Source organism: Adiantum capillus-veneris, chromosome 4 (assembly GCF_014529385.1).
Source record: "Adiantum capillus-veneris isolate H3 chromosome 4, ASM1452938v2, whole genome shotgun sequence".
Taxonomy (NCBI): Eukaryota; Viridiplantae; Streptophyta; class Polypodiopsida; order Polypodiales; family Pteridaceae; genus Adiantum; species Adiantum capillus-veneris.
The window spans coordinates 147,113,610-147,131,335 of NC_140934.1; positions in this window are offsets into that span (position 1 = coordinate 147,113,610).

Consider the following 17,726-nt stretch of genomic DNA (forward strand, 5'->3'; position numbering starts at 1 on the left):
ACTCTTTTGAAACCACCCAAGCAGGAAGCAGAGGGATTGCCAACATATCCAAGCTGTTACCAGGGTGCGGCCTGCGCGCAAGCTGATGCTGACAAACATCCGGATGAGGAGTAGTTTGGGTAGGTACGGCTCCTCGCTGCTGAGCGTGAGGCTTGGCAAGTAGGGCTCCGAGCTACAGAGCACACGAGCTAGGGTTCAACATGAGCGCGCGCAGACAAGGCGGGCACAAAGGACTTTGATTACATTAAAAAAAAAAAATTGAAGGGAAGAGGACTACTACAAGCCTCAGCGGTAGAAAGAGAGGCAGAAGTCCAAGCGATCCTTGATGGCGCCTAGCACAGGAAGCCCATACCCACCCGGAATGTCACGAAGGGTAGCTGCTTCTCTACATTAGGCGGGGGGGCAGGGACAGAAGCATGAGTAGAAGCAGGGGGAGGCGTAGCTGCCATTGATGTGTAGCAAAGTACTCAATGCACAAGCCTATCACGCGGAGTAGAGTAGGAGAGAGCTCTAGATATCCGAGCAGAAGAGACGTGAGTCACTGCCCATAACCAACCGCGACCTTTCCACCCATTGGCGGTTCCGGGCGGTCACTTTCCAGAAGTGGGACTGCGGCTGCTCACAAGCCGGCCATGCATGTTGCATGAGTGTGTGTATGTGTGTGTGTGTGTGTGTGAGAGAGAGAGAGAGAGAGAGAGAGAGAGAGAGAGAGAGAGAGATGAAATGTTATATTAACATCGTCAAAGGCCAAAATTCTCCAAATGAAATATTGAGAGAGAGAGAGAGAGGGAGAGGGAGAGGAAATGTTATGTTAACGTCTTCAAAAGGCCAAACGACCTATGAGATTAATTAAAAAAAATCAGGGCAAGGTCTCTCTATCCCCCCCCCCCCCCGCCCCTCCTCTCTCTCTCTCTCTCCCCAGCTCTCTCTTGGGATGGTTTCCTACGACATTAAAAACTTTCTTCTTCTTCTAAGTAAATAGTAGGGTGGCATTGATCGGATCAAGATAGGGTGGCTACCTAGCTAACGGGACGTTGAATCAAGGTCGATAATATGAAAGAGATCAAGGGACATTACAAGAGGTCGCACAACAAGTAGCTTATTACAAAATGGTCGATTGAGGGGAGCGGCCTTGATAGTGGCAAAAGTCGAGGTAGGATTATGTTGGTCATGTTGATCAGCATTGTTTCTAGGGAGAGAGCGGCTTTGATAGCTCATGCTACCAGCTTCATAAAGCATTGTAGTATACTTTGATCAGTCGAACGCAATTCAATTGCAACCAAGCCAGCAAATGGTGTGTGTTAAGAGAGAGAGAGAGAGAGAGAGAGAGAGAGAGAGAGAGGTTTTCACTTAGTAGGAACAATCCAAGAGACCTCAAAGATCTATCCAATGAGGAGTGAGGGAGAGGGAGGGACAAAGGGGGGTGGCGGAGGAGAAGAAGAAGAGAGTTTTAACATCATAAGAACTATCCCAAGACATCTCATACATCTACACACACACACACACAAAGAGAGAGAGAGAGAGAGAGAGAGAGAGAGAGATGAAATGTTATATTAACATCGTCAAAGGCCAAATGAAATGTTCACGGGGAGAGAGAGAGAGGGGGGGGGGAGAGGAAAGAGGAGAAGAAGAAGAGACTTTTAACATCATAAGAACTATCCCAAGACATCTCATAGATCTACACACACACACACACACACACAGAGAGAGAGAGAGAGAGAGAGAGAGAGAGAGAGAGAGAGAGAGAGAGAGAAGCCTTTATACACTCACATTTTTTTTGCTTTAAAAGCTCTAGGTTGGGTGATATCCTGATGGCAAGATAATGCACAGCGTTGGTGGCACTCAAAGACTGTAAAAGAGGTACAGGCTATAATATCATTAGATAGAATTCCATTGGGGGAATGGAAAATGTCCAAACAAAAGTATACATCTATATCTATCTATACTAATAGATAAAGGGGGAGGGAATTCGGTTCCCCCCCCCCCCCCATGTGGCAATAGCTCCTTCAACCGGCTAGCTTCGAGGTGTGTGCTCTGCAGCGTAGTCGTTGTGTGTGTGTGTGTGTGTGTGTGTGTGTGTGTGTGAGAGAGAGAGAGAGAGAGAGAGAGAGAGAGAGAGAGAGAGAGAGAGATTGCTGAGAGTTCTGTGGGTCGCGTTGACCTCGCACGGCTCACCTCAATTCAATTTTCTTCTACACTTCGGAGTCCGAACATTTTAATTCGAGCCCATCCCCCCCCCCCGCGCGTGCGCACGAGAGAGAGAGACACTCCGCCTTCGACGTTGGGCTCAGTCAGAGGCATGCCATAACTTGGGATTCCATGCGAGAAAGAACAGAGGACCTTCTTGCCAGCAAAAGCGGGCGGGTGCGGTGGGCGGCACGTGAGTCCACTGCTCTTGAACTTCTTGCGGCGGCTCGCCCAGTACTCTTTTGAAACCACCCAAGCAGGAAGCAGAAGGATTGCCGACATATCCAAGCTGTTACCAGGGTGCGGCCTCCGCGCAAGCTGATGCTGACAAACATCCGGATGAGGAGTCATTTGGGTAGGTAGGGCTCCTTGCTGCTGAGCGTGAGGCTTGGCAAGTTGGGCTCCGAGCTACAGAGCACGCGAGCCAGGGTTCACCATGAGCGCGCGCAGGCAAGGCAAGCACAAAGGACTTTGATTACATTAAATTTTTTTTTTTGAAGGGAACACGACTACTACAAGCCTCACTGGTAGAAAAAGAGGCAGAAGTCCAAGCGATCCTTGATGGCGCCCAGCACAGGAAGCCCATACCCACCCGGAATGTCACGAAGGGTAGCTACTTCTCTACATCAGGCGCGGGGGGGGGGGGGGGGGAGCATGAGTAGAAGGAGGGGGAGGCGTAGATACCATCGATGTGTAGCAAAGTACTCAGTGCACAAGCCTATCATGCGGAGTAGAGTAGGAGAGAGATCTAGATATTCGAGCAGAAGAGACGTGAGTCACGGCCCATAACCAGCTGCGACCTTTCCACCTAGCCGTAACCAGCCGCGACCTTTCCACCCATTGGCGGTTCCGGGCGGTCACTTTCCAGAAGTGGGACTGCAGCTGCTCACAGGCCGGCCATGCATGTTCCATGAGAGAGAGAGAGTGTGTGTGTGTGTGTGTGTGTGTGTGTGTGTGTGTGTGTGTGTGTGTGTGTGTGTGTGTGAGAGTGAGAGAGAGAGAGAGAGAGAGAGAGAGAGAGAGAGAGAGAGAGAGAGAGAGAGAGAGAGAGAGAGAGATGAAATGTTATATTAACATCGTCAAAGGCCAAAATTCGCCAGAGGAAATGTTATATTAACCTCTTCAAAAGGCCAAACGACCTATGAGATTAATAAAAAAAACTCAGGGCAAGGTCTCTCTATCCCCCCCCCCCCCCCCGCCCCTCTCTCTCTCTCTCTCTCTCTCTCTCTCTCTCTCTCTCTCTCTCTCTCTCTCCAGCTCTCTCTTGGGAGGTGTACATCTATGGGATGTCTTGGGATAGTTCTTATGATGTTAAAAGTCTTTGAGAGAGAGAGAGAGAGAGAGAGAGAGAGAGAGAGCCATGCCGTTGGGCCGCTTTGAATACGACTTCTCGAGCCATGCCATAGGGTCGCATTGACTCGCAGTAATACAGTAATTGACACATGTAGGGGGGGGGGGGAGGAGAGAGAGAGAGAGAGAGAGAGAGAGAGAGAGAGAGAGAGAGAGAGAGAGAGAGAGAGAGAGAGAGAGAGAGAGAGAGAGAGAGAGAGAGAGAGAGAGAGAGAGAGAGCTAAACTGAGTCCTGAGGCTTGGCCATGCAGCAGTGTAGGCGACCACTAGCTCCAGACTCCAGAATTGAAAATGAAGGAGAAGAAAGGAGAGAGAGAGAGAGAGAGAGAGAGAGAGAGAGAGAGAGAGAGAGAGAGAGAGAGAGAGAGAGAGAGAGAGAGAGAGAGAGAGAGAGCTGCCGATAGGGGTAGAGAGAAAGGGATAAATAGAGGGATAGAGAGAAATAGGGATATGGATGAGAGAGAAATGAAGGGAAGGAGGGATAGATATGGTGATATAGGGAGAGAGAGAGAGAGAGAGAGAGAGAGAGAGAGAGAGAGAGAGAGTTCTATTATCGTCCTGGGAGGTCAAATATGACCTATGGGACCAAATGAACATGTCACGGGGTGTGAGTGGCGTTCATAAGTGACTCTGGATGCTAAAAAATGGCTGAAATGAGCGTCGCAATAGAGAGTCCACATCGTGGTTGGGAGAGGAAGGTATGTAGGGAGAGATCATGGCTGAATATATGGGGAAAAGAGGACCTAATGTGGTCAAAAGCTGAGTACTCAAGTAGTGTGTGGTACTCACTCTCTCGCACTTGACGAGGGCATAAGGTGCAAAGTCGATGACACTCCTCGCCAGTGCCCCAACGTCCTGTCTCGCAGCGTAGAGAATGGGAGCTAAGACGAATGGAGGCAATGGTGCGGATCGCACTCAACGGGATGGGCTCAAGGATGTAGGAATGGGTTCGGTTACCTCGTTCCGAGAAGAAGAGATATTTGTAGTTTGGGGCAACGTGTGTGGTGTAATGGCTGAAGCGAGAACCTCCGGATTTCTCCCAAGCCGTGATACATTGGCGTTGTAAGAAGGCCTCATTAACTTGGGAGTCGATCGACGCATCCTTGACCAAGTGACATGCATCCCATCTTCCAAACCATTTCTTGATATCAAGCATCTACCCCGAACTTAGTATTTTGCTCTTGCATGTCTTTTGAACCATTTGACTTGCTTCATATGCGATTCTAGGAAGTCGATGCAAAGGGCTACGTTGTGTCTTACGCATGTACTCCACAACCCTTTGCATGCCCAAGACCTCAATGGGAAGCAATCCGGACTCAAGAAGTAAGAGCATGTAGGGTGTTTGTGTCTTGACTTGGAGAAAGTTGGTGAGAAAACGCTTTTGGACATTCTCAAACTCTTTCCACATAGACTTCCCGATGCTTCCACCCCACACCTCCACTCCATAAAGAAGCACCTGTGTCACCAATGTGTCAAAGAGGTACTTTTTGAGAGCCCAACACTTGATCTCTCCTGCATTGCACATGTTCTCAAATGCATAATAGGCCCTCTTTCCAGCTTCCAAGCGACGCATTGCACAATCCTTCCATTTATGATTGGATGGAACCTCAAGGCCAAGGTACTTGAAGTGATCTACCACTTCAAGTTTCTCATTGTTATATACAATGCATGGATTTTCATCATTGAGGGTCTTTACAAGCATAACCTTGGTTTTGGATCCATTCACGATCAGCCCGCTATGTAGGCAAAAGCGTTCCAAGACACTCATAAGCTTTTGTGTATCTTCTAAGGTATGTGACAAGAGCACTACATCATCGGCATAAAGCAAAAGCATGATCACCGCATTTCCAATCTTAACCTCTTCTATGCCTTCTTGCTGCATAAAGTCAAGAACCATGCATTCCAATTCATCAATGAGTAGCCCAAAGAGGGTTGGGGAAAGTAGGCATCCTTGTTTGACACCAATAGTGCTTGCAAAAAATTCTGAAATTCCATCTCCCATACGTAATCGACATATCACTTTTTGGTAGATGCGAAAGACTGCATGCATAAATTCTCTCGGCACTTGAAGGCTTTGCATACGTCTCCAAAGATTTCCTCACGGTACCATGTCAAAAGGTTTCTTGAAATCCACAAAGCAACAATACAACTTTTTTCCTTTCAATCGAGACGCTTCCATAAGAACTCGAAGAGTGACAAGGTGATCAATAGTGCTATGATGCTTTCGAAAACCTGCTTGGCCAAGTGCACGTTTGCCATTCTGTTCAGCCCATTCACTTATCTTCATCTCCATGATTCATCCAAATAACTTTGCCATTAAAGAACCAACCATTATAGTGCGATAGTTGTTCACATTGTTTACATCTCCTCCTTTGTGCAAAGGTTTGATCCAATTTGCATTCCAATCATGAGGCATGACATACTGAAGTGCAAGGTTAAACATATCACATATCCAATATCGTGTTTTCTTGCTTGTCCATTTAATCATTTCAGCCTTGACACCTTGAAGGTCACCTGCCTTGCGAGTAGCAAGTTTCTCAAGCGCGCGGCATACATCTTCAATGGTAAAGAAGGGAGACATAAATAGAAGGGAGCTACAACACTCCATCTTATCAACATTGGGTTGCTCATAGAGGTTCTTACAATGCATATACATATCCTCAAGAGTCAAGTCACCAAAGCTCTCAACGCGCTTGCCTTTTAGATTTTGCCAAAACTTGCCACATGCATGTGCTAAAAGAAGTTGTTTTTTGACTTCCCACCTTCTCCTCTTCTTTTGAACAAGTGCTTTGTATGTGTGTGAACATTCCAAGTAAACTTCCTTGTCTTTGATTGCATCCAATCTTAGCAAGTGTTTTCGGGCTTGACTACATTCCATGTCAAACCATTTCTTCTTGGTGCTACCCTTCTTAGACCTTTTGCAAGACATGTGTTTCACCGAAAAGCATTCCTTCGCACAAGAGAAAATTACTTCTTTGAAAAATTTCCACTTGCATTCTAATGTTGGGCTCTCTTGATGCTCTATCATGCTTAACATTTGGTCCACCATATCAGCATATATAAGTGCTCGTTTGAAGTCTAGACGTAGGTACAAATGAACAAATGACATAGAGAGAGAGAGAGAGAGAGAGAGAGAGTACTTTTCTTGATTTACTTTTATGAAATTTGTCAAGGGCAAGGGGTTTGAGGGTAAGAGAGGCCATGCCGCCGCCGAAGGCGGTGCCGTTTTACTAGTACATATATAATGGGGGGAGGGATTCTGCCCCGTTGCCCCTCAGACACATGGCAAGAGCTACTTCCTCTGATCAATGCACACTGCAGCTCCGACGACACAGCAGGGGAGAGAGAGAGAGAGAGAGAGAGAGAGAGAGAGAGAGAGAGAGAGAGAGAGAGAGATTTTATTATCGTCCTCGGAGGTCAAATATGACCTATGGGACCAAAGTTACATGTGATGTAGTATGTGTATGGCTGATGAGTGACTCTCGATGCTCCAAAATTGTAGTGATGAGAGTCGCAATGGAGAGACCACACTTTGGCTGGGAGAGGAAAGTGTGTAGGTCTAAGTTATGGCTGAAAATGTGAGAGAAGCAAGTTCGGATGTGATCAAAAGCTGAGCACTCTAGTAGTGTGTGGTACTCAGACTCTCGAACTTACAGTGAGCATAATGTGCACAATCGATTTGACTCTTCTCCATTGCCCCAACGCCCTATCTCGCATCGAAGGAAATGGGAGCTAAGCTGAATTGCTACGATAGTGCGTATCGCGGACAAGGGAATAGGCTCAAGCATGTAAGTGTGAGTACGGTTTCCTCTCTCAGCGAAGAACATGGTTTTGTAGTTGGGGGCAATATAGGTGGTGTAATGTATGAAGTGTGACCCACCGGATTTCTCCCAAGCTGTAATACATTGGCGTTGTAGAAAAGCTTCATTCACTTGAGAGTCAATTGAAGCATCATGTAGCAAGTGTAATGCATCCAATCTCCCAAACCACTTCTTTATGTCTTGCATCCATCCCGTGCTCAAGATCTTGCTTTTATGCGTCTTTTGAACTTTTTTGCTTGCTTCCCATGCAATTGTAGGAAGTCGATGTGAGGGGTTTTGACACATCTTTATCATGTACTCCACAACCCTTTCCATGCCCATAACCTCAATTGGAAGAGATCCCGACTCAAGAAGTAGGAGCATATATGGTGTTTGTGTCTTAACTTGGATAAAATTTGTAAGAAAACGCTTTTGGACATTCTCAAACTCTTTCCAAGTAGACTTTGAGATGCTCCCGCCCCACACTTCAACTCCATAAAGAAGAACCGATGTCACCAATGCATCAAAAAGATACTTCTTGAGAACCCAACACTTGATGTTTCCCGCATTACACATGTTCTCAAATGCATAATATGCTCTCTTTCCCGCTTCCAAACGACGCATAGCACATTCATGCCACTTGTGATTGGATGGAACCTCAAGGCCAAGGTACTTAAAGCTCTCAACAACTTCAAGTGTCTCGTTGTTGTACACAATGCATGGCTTCTCCTTATGGTTGGTTTTCACAAGCATAACCTTTGTTTTGGATTCATTTACAATCAGCCCACTATGCAAGCAAAAGTTCTCAAGGACAACCATAAGCTTTTGTGCATCTTCTAAAGTGTGTGCTAGAAGCACTACATAATCCGCATACAACAAAAGCATGATTACCGCATTGCAAATAGTGACCTCTTCAATGCCTTCTTCTTGCATAAAGTCAAGTACCATTTGTTCCAATTGATCGATGCATAGACCAGAGAGAGTTGGTGACAATGGACATCCTTGTTTAACCCCAATAGTGCTTACAAAAATTTCTGAAATTTCTCTTCCCATGCGCAATTGACAAATCACCTTCTCATAGATTCAAGAAACCGCAAGCATAAACTCACTTGGCACTTGGAGTTCTTCCATCCTTCTTCACAAATTGTTACGTGGAATCATATCAAAGGCTTTCTTAAAGTCCACAAAACAACAATACAATCGCTTGCCTTTCAACCGACTTTCCTCCATGAGAACACGAAGAGTGACAAGATGATCAATGGTGCTATGGCATCGACGAAAACCCGCTTGTCCCTTTGCACGCTTGTTATTCTCTTCAGCCCAATCACTCAATTTCATAAAATCCCATTTTTGGACACTATATGCCCTAAAATGACTCCATGTTTAACCCAAAATTGGCATTTGAAAGGGTTTAAGGAGATGCAATACAATCTACACTTCTCAAACACTTTTCATAAGCATGATAGATGTTCTTTCCAAGAGGAATAAACACAAAGGTCATCTAAGAAAGCTTCACAAAACTCCCTCAAATATTCTCTAAAAGCAGTGTTTATTAATCTTTGAAAGGTAGCCGGGGCATTGGTTAAGCGAAAAGCCATAACACAAAATGCGAACACTCCAAATTCGGTTATAAAGGCTGTTTTAGCTTGGTCCTCCAACACAATTGTGATTTGATTGTAGCCAGAGTACCCATCTAAAAAGCTATAAGCTTCCTTCCCTGCAACTCTGTCAAGCACATGTTTCGAATATGGCAAGGGGTAATGGTCCCTCCTAGTGGCGACATTGACCTTCTTGAGATCTACGCACACTCTCAGTTTCCCATTCTTTTTTGGCACAATCACTATTGGAGACACCCATTCTGAGTGCTCAATAGGGTATATGAATCCGCATTCCACAAGCTTTTCAATCTCTTCTTGAACGATCTTTGCATATTTAGGATTCATTGGGTAGGGTCATTGCTGAACTGGTTTAGCCATGCTATTCATGGGGATTGTGTACTGCACCACGGAAGGTGGAACACCTTTTATATCATGATATGTCCAAGAAAATATATCCCTGAATTCCTTGAGAAGTTCTTTAAGTACACACTCCTCAGTCGGCTATCAGATCTTGGGCAATGAAGACAGGTTTAGACTCTTCTCCTGGGTCTGCTAACTCTATTTTCTTAACTATCGTTGGACCATCATAGACTCCATTGCTCCCATCGATAGGTTTTCTTTGGGCCTTTGTATACACAACCTTACGTTCCTCTGTGGTATAGGATTTGAAATGTTCAAGTGCAGGGTGTAAGTCTGTGGGGTCCTGTTGTTCTGTGGACTGTGATTTAACTTCTGATTCCTTTTTTTGTTGAGCTAACTCTCGATTTTATCGTCTCCTTATGGTACGGCTCAACCTTGTCTTCTCTGTAGCCTCTAGTTGTGCGATGTCAATGGGTTGTGGACTACACCACATAACGCTTTGAAGGTATTCACCCCAGTTATCTACCAACTTGCGATGAGCATCACATGCCCCTATACAATTAATCCATTCTGCGGTAGATTTCTTTTCATTTATTCTAGCACGCACATTGTCTCGATACCGTCGCCTCTTATATCTCTTACTCTTCTTGTTCAATTCTCGATTACGGTCGATTTCTAGTGAAGACTCACTAGATGAATCACTACTTGTGTCTTCTGATCCCATGGATAGATTATCCCACTGGGCCCTGAATGGTTTTTCCCCACATTTGCACTAAGATTTAACTCAGATTCTGCGTCCTCAGAGTCAATTTCAACTGATGATTCTGACCCCAAATCATGTGGGCTATAGTCTTGTGAGGCGGTACTGGTTTCAATGCCAATCAAACTTTCATCTTGTAGATCATCAGAAGCTATATGCATTGCTTCTAGCATGTTTAAGGGTACAAGTGGTGGTATTTCATCCCCCTCAAGTGTTACCCAGGTCGTCCCCCTATTTCCCCAAGTGTCTATGGTTGCTGCTAGGTGGACCCAATCCACATTGTCCGACTTAGTCATCCCAGGTAGTACATCCATATAAGGAGAATCTTCCCCAACATCAGTGTCTGCTTTACACGTGTAACAATACTGCAATGGGGTCGAGTGAACTGTGGTGTCAGATCTATGATCAATTATAAACCTGTTTCCTAGAGGATGTGCTCGACCCGTCACAAGATCCACTTGAATGACAGAATCTTGGAACTGCAAGTAGACATGGTTTTTAGACCAGTCATGCACCATTTTTACTTCCCTCATGAAAGGACGTCCTAAGATCATCTCCGATGCCATAGTGTGTTAGGAGAAATCCATAACAATAAAGGTAATCCTTATTTTATGTCCAAAGACCTTGATCTTGAGATCTTCTAGCATCCCAATAGGTTTAACAATAGACCCATTGGCCATCTTCACTACTATGGTTGTGGTCACAAGGCAAGGTCTTCCCATAGTTTCTCAGCAATTTATAGTCACAATGCTAACCCTAGCGCCACCATCAATGATTCCCTTCACAGTTAATCCCTTAGTAGTGATTGGTATGGTCGCATTGGATTCATCACCCTCAAAGTATTGTCCCGACTTGTTAACAGGTATTTCTATAACAAGGTTCTCATCTAGGTTGGGTTGTGGATCTAAGTGTTCCTCCTCTATTGGCATCTCCCCAGCTCCATCCATCTGTGAAAATTGTGGTAGCCCAAACTTCAGTTCTCCATTGAGGAAGGCTCGAAGAGCTGAGACTAGCTCAGGGTCTTTATATAGTTTGGACATGATGGTGGTTCTAACTTCTGAAGACATGAAATCCATCAATTTGGCAATGTTTAACGGCACCTTTTGGCCTTAAGTCCCTTGCCGTGGGGAAGATGGGATCTCCATTTCTTCGATAGAATTAGGTAGTCCCTCTGTAAACATTCTTTCCATCAAGAAGTGAGTACGCCCACTTTCCCGTGACTTTAAGTCACTTTCTTCTTGGATGACACTAGGTATGTCCAAGGGTCTATGGACTTGGTGAGGTTGTTGTTGCGTAGGGAACACGGTGTCTATAATCTGGATCTTCCTAGGTGTTGGTTCTAGATCCCTTTGGGTATCTTCTACTAAACTCCTTAATTGCTTGACTCGCTCAATCTCCTCTATAGGGTTTGGGTAAGTTCCTATCTTCTTTTTGGATACTGGCCATTGTGGCTCATGAAGATCTTCCTTGTTGGTTTCTATGTTAGTGGTCGTTTTGGTCTCCATGGTTTCACCTGAATCAAAATCTTCTTCAGCTTCGTTCATATATACGGGGTCGTCAGCAGTCCCTATGTTGGTCTTTGAACTAGGGTCTGACTTCGCTGCTTTTTGCGATCTCTTTCTTCGTGTTTTCTTCTTTTTCTGAGATTGAGCAATTGATGCCGTGTCTCTTTCCTCAAGAATATAATTTTGTTTTCGGAGCATCGATCGTGTGAGTACGTTTACTGATACCACGGGTGTACTTGGTGATGGCTTCTCGGTAACTTCAATCAAGTTTAATGGCATGATCTTCGGTGCATTTGGATTATTTGGACATTGGGCGATCAAATGATCTATACCACATCGATTACACATGAGTGTTGGCATTGTAGACGTGCTCGCTTGATTGGTTTGCATTAGTGTGGCGTTCTTTTGTAGCCTAATAGGACACTCGGCTACACGATGTGGACCTCCACACTCATAGCATTGAAGAGGTGGTCTCTTAGTAGTGTAATTGATATTTTGGCCTCTTGTAGCAAGAGCAGCTACTTGATATACAGGTTTGACATGTCCCCAATAGTCCTCCATGTAGTATTGTGGACTTTCTTCAAGCACATCCATCCCATAGGCAATATTAGGATCTATATCTTCCTCACAGCCTTCCAAACAAGCAATAGATGACTCACAACCCACTTGATTCACAGAAGTGATTCTCGGATGTGGTGGTTGCGGTCCTAGCACTGGAGGTGGTAAGGGTGTTGTTTGGACAACATTTTGGGCCCTAGGGACCATGTGTTGTGCTGTTTGTTATACAGGTTGATGCCCCGATGCTTGCGAGCTAAAAGATTTAGGCTCAACAGACACTCTTTCTCCTTGAATCATTAAATTATCCTCCAATTGGATAGCATTGGTGGTGACTGCTTCCCAAGTGGTGATACCTCTAATGACTAGGCCATTGTAGATATCCTCATGTCGTAATCCCCTAATGAATCTATCAAGCAATTGATTATTATTGAAGCGCTCATTTGGATTACAACGAGAATTCAAATGCTTTAAGCTACTAATAAAGTCTCTCACCGACTCTCCTTCCTCTCATTCGGCTTTTTGGAGCTGAGAGGCTATACCCCAAAGCACTCCCTCTCGTATGTATTCTTTCAAGAACAGTCTCTTAAGAGTAGGGTAATTGTTTTTTTCTTCCATCCTTAGGGTTCTATACCAATCCCCTGCCTTCCCACTTAAGGTTAGGCTTAAAGCATTACTCTTATGCAGGTGATTGTGTTCTCCTAGAGAATCACATATTTGTTCAAACACTTAGATATTCTTTTGCACATCCCCGTCTCCACTAAATTTTTGTGTGAGCTTGGCTATTTGTACTGCCTTACTTCTAGGTTCCCTATCAGGCGTGTTACGCATATTCTCACCGAGGATAGATCGACCAATAGCTTGAGCAAATGTTGCCAAGTCACCTAAGTGAGTAGGTACCGTGGGTGGAGGTGCTCCAGAGACTACATGTGGAGTAGGTATTGGCATTGGGACTGGCGCATAGGAAGCCATTGGGTTCCACATTGGGTACGATGTTGTGCCATGTGGTGGTCCATAGTTCATATGTGTGGACCTAGGCATAGCAGATGTCAGATGTGACATGCTAATGCTAGCCGGTATAGTCCCATGGAAATAAGAACTTGGGCGTTGTGGTTGGGGAGCATAGGTAGTTGAAACAATGGGAGGCGTAGGGACTACATGAGTGCGATGACCCATAGGTGCATACGATTGGTACACACTTGTAGGTACTGTTGCAGGTATTGAGCTACCATGTAACGGTGCTTTACTAACAAATGAGGTCCATGGCGTGTTTCTTGGCATGTCCATCATTGGGGTAGGCATGGTATCCGTGGTGTGATCAAGGGAAAGATGAGCTAGACTTGGAAAAGTAAAGCTATTACTTGTGGGCTTAGATTGCACTGAGACCCCTGGCAAAACAACATATGGGGGATCAATGGGACTCAATGGGGGAGTCTCCATTTGTGATAGAGTGGGTTGTTTCCCTTTGCCCGCGTCTAAAAATCGCATAGGACCCGTCGAAGGTATGTTCATTCCTTGATTTTGCCTCTCAGACTGGATAATCCTATGGATGACATTGCAGATCATGTGTTGTTGTTCCTCTTGACTAGTGGAACTAGATGTGGATTGTACAACTTCTAACCAACCCACATGGTATGTGTAGCCCATGTATAGGTCGGTCAAAGTCTCTGTGTGTAGGTCATATTCCCAATTTTCATTGAGAAATACCACGTCCAAACTTGGTGTACTAGAGGGTTGCCATGAGGTGGATGCAATGTTGCTTCCCGTGTTTTGACTTTTAGTCACCGCTACCTTAGAGGTGACTTTGGAAGGTGGTAGCTCGTTAGGGCCCTCATTAAATGAGGTAGGTAGAATGTCCACGTGGACACTCTGAGGGAGTGTGGGGTCTACAGGAGATGTGAATGGTGATTCTACTTCCCCACCCCCTTCGTTTACTTCACTATCCGCCGCAGGTTCAGAGCGCATAGCTCTACTAAAAGTTTCCATCAAACGGCTAAAAAAACTAGTTCCAGGTTGTTGGGCCCAGCTAGGTACGGTTTCATTTGTTCCCCCGGGGATTTGTGCAAGATGCTCTTCCATAATATCGTAGTCAGAGGAAGAGTCGCTAGCCGCTATTTTTGGGTCTTGGGTTGCACTACCTTAGGTCCCCGCCGAGGGCCTAGACCCTAGCGTGGAAGGATGGTGAGTACCCCCGTAAATCGAAGCACTAGCTAGTTGTTCGGACTCTAGCACACGACCAGAGCATAGATACATGTGCTTTGGGCGCTCTACAAGTGTCGGTAAGTACCCTCAAAGGTTACTTGCTTTGTTTTGTGGGTGTTTTGCACCCCGTTTTCTACTTGATTTTTTCTTGTTTTTGATGTTTTTTGAGGTTCGAAAAACGGATTGGGATGTGTGATAGCTCGAAACGAGCGTATCGCTTATTAGACCTAGGCGCACTTTATAGAACACTGTTTGACTATGGAAAGCTCCCAAAGTCCCTAAAACAATCAATTTCTCCTAGTTTTTACTTGGGCACATGGCTTAAAATAGAAAGTTGAAGGGTGACTTGTGAAGGGAAAGGTGAAGGCTTTGCCCCACATGCCTTCTCCTTTCACTTGAGCATTAGCCTATATATAGTGAATAGCATTAACCTTATATCATAAGACCAAGCTCAAGCTCAAGCCCATCAAATGATCCCGATCCCGATCTATCTTTTTGGGACATACTTAGAACTAATTTTTGTGTGGAAATAAATATCCCCCTCACAAGAGAGCCTTGCGCATGAAACCTCACCCAATTTTTTAAAATTTTTTTTTTTACAATTGCCTTTTTTTCTGTTTTTTGAAGATAATGTTGACAAAAACGTATAGATCTGTGGGCCGTGAAACTGCTGCGCACTGAGCTGAACTAAGTGCGGATAACAAGATCATGCAAACCAGATCTGAGCCGTTCCGACTGTGCAGAACACAAACTCAACTAGATGTACCGAAAACGAACTGAATTGACTGTGCTGAACCGAACTGTAAGCAGAAATCGAAATGTGCAAACTTGTTGTGAGCTCAAACAGAACTGTGTGAGCTGCAGCAGAACTGTAATAGAGTGTGCAAATAAACAGACCTTTCGTACACTAACCCACAACTCTTGCAAATCTACACCAGATCTACGCACACAGTCACCATGCTTCTCTTTCTTCCTTCCTACTTAAGCTTAGTGACTCCACGGGGCAGCACAGAGTGCTTCCCAGATCTTGGTGCAGGGCAACTCCCCGGAAGCGGCGCTAAAAATGTGCATGTCTGCCGCACGTGTCGGAGCTAGGGACTTTCCGATCACCGTGTGCGAGCCACGAAGGCTGCAAGCACACAACTACCAAACCTAGCAAGCTCACAGAGAGCAGGGGTGTGTCACTCACCTCCCTGCGCTTGTCTCCGTGAAGGATTCCTCGCCACGAAGAAGAGGGAGCCACCGCCGTACTGCGCTCAACCGCCGCACCGCCGCAGGTGCCGTCGCAATGCTTGATCACACACACACTCTCTCCCTCTCTCCCTCAAGAGCACACACACACACACACACACACACACACACACACACCTGTGAGCACACAATGGAGATGGGGATGGAGATAGGGCAAGAGCACTTCTTCTATTGCACACTGAGAGAATAGGTCAATTTTAGGTTTAGGTGACTTTTATATGAGCTCGCCCCATTCACATTTGGGCGCCCATGCTTAGCCAACTAACCCTTGCGTGTTCCAGTTAGAGTGCGCCTCTCATCGACGATCACTCTACACTTTTTCTATTGGACCGACAAGCCCAGTGCCTGACTCTACTAAATAAATAATACGGTGTCCGTCGTAGGCGATAGGGTGTCCGTGAGCCACGAGGGTTAACACCTCTATGTTCTCAAAGTAATCTAACAAAAATGCTCACTCTAATTCTCTTAATTCCGCTATTCTCAAAGTTCATAGACCATTTCCATTACCATTGGTATTAGAGCATTTGGTTTCTCTTTTCTTGCTTAAGAAGAGAGGTCCTTTAGTAGCCTATTAATGGTTGATTCCGTTAATTATATTAGGGTAAGTGGGACTGGCAAAGAAGGTTTTGAATTGCCAAAGTAAACACATAAGTATAATTAGCATGGCTGACAATAACCAAGAGAGTAGAATGAACATTGATAACTTTGATTTTGCACATGAAGGTGCTAATGATGAGATGCCCCCATGTTTATCAATTATCTTGTTACTAGGTTACATCAAGTTATGGGAAACCCTACTTTGCAAGCTGAAGTTACTCACCAACTTCGTGCTTATGGGGTTTCTCTTCCTGTCCAACAGGAGAGAGAGCTTAGGAGGACTCTTGATGAGACCCCCAAAAGAATACTCTCTCCCATACGAGAGGAGGAATCTTTCTCTCTCTCTCTCTCTCTCTCTCTCTCTCTCTCTCTCTCTCTCTCTCTCTCGTATTATCTAATTATTTCATTTGGACATGTGTCCTCTTTCTCCTCTTTGAGAGAAAGAACTTAATTATTTATTTTTATGTATCTAAACATTAGGAAGAGAATGGGGTCTAGGAGGGCCTCTTTATTTGGCAGTTTAAGGAAGTCAAAGCTCTACTATTAAGAAGAAATCAAAGGATAGCTTTTGAATTCAAATAAGAAAAACAGCTAGTTTATTTGCATTCAAATTTTCCCCCCAAAATGAAATTTAAAATCTACGAAAAGAGCTTGGCGCTTAGATTACAAATCTACAATCTTCGCTCAAATTGGAGATTATATGTGGGAACTATGGAAAACTGAAATCATAAAGTTATTCACCCCCTTTTTTGGGAGAAAAGTGTATCCTTTGACCATTCTTACACCTCTCTTACACAACCACCATTCTTGTACACATGGCATGTATCTATTTGTCAAAATGTTTACCACCTCCATAATCTCATGGCAAATAAAGAGGCCCTCGTAGACCCCATCCTCTTCCTAATGATTCTCATTGGACCCCTTTAAAACCTATCCAATAGCATTCAAGCACATCATGAGGGCCACATCTGGAGGATCATTTGAACATGTGTCTTTTATGCTTATTAAGTCATTTGGTTTGAATTGAATACTTCAAGTACTTAGTCAATCAAGCATGGGAACGTTGATGCCTCTTGAGAGTTTATCTTTGAATTGAACACTTCAAGAACCTTAGTCATTTAAGCATGTGAGAAGCACCTCAAGCTTTTGGGCAAGGTTCCTACTAACACTTAGCAAGCCGACAAGCACCTCATGCTTGTGTAGGATTCCCACCTCAAGGTTAGTCCTAGCTTGCCTAAGATCGAAGGAATTTTTAACACTAACTTTTGGAGTTCTTTAATAAAGATAACCCTAAGGTCTTTAAGCTCCATTAGGTAGCATTGCTCTTTAACATGCCATCTCTCATTTGGACCCCTTTAACCTTGGCCCTGTGTTGAGATAGATCCATAAGTAAATGTCTATATTCTAACCCTTGTTCCTGTTTATTCTCCCACATTAAATGATGAGTTAGTATGAGAAAATAGTTTGGGTTCGTTAGATATTAGATTTTATGACATTACCTCTCTTGAAATCATAGTCGTGCTCTACTATGAGGTAAAAAAGATAAAGTCTTAGTCATTAG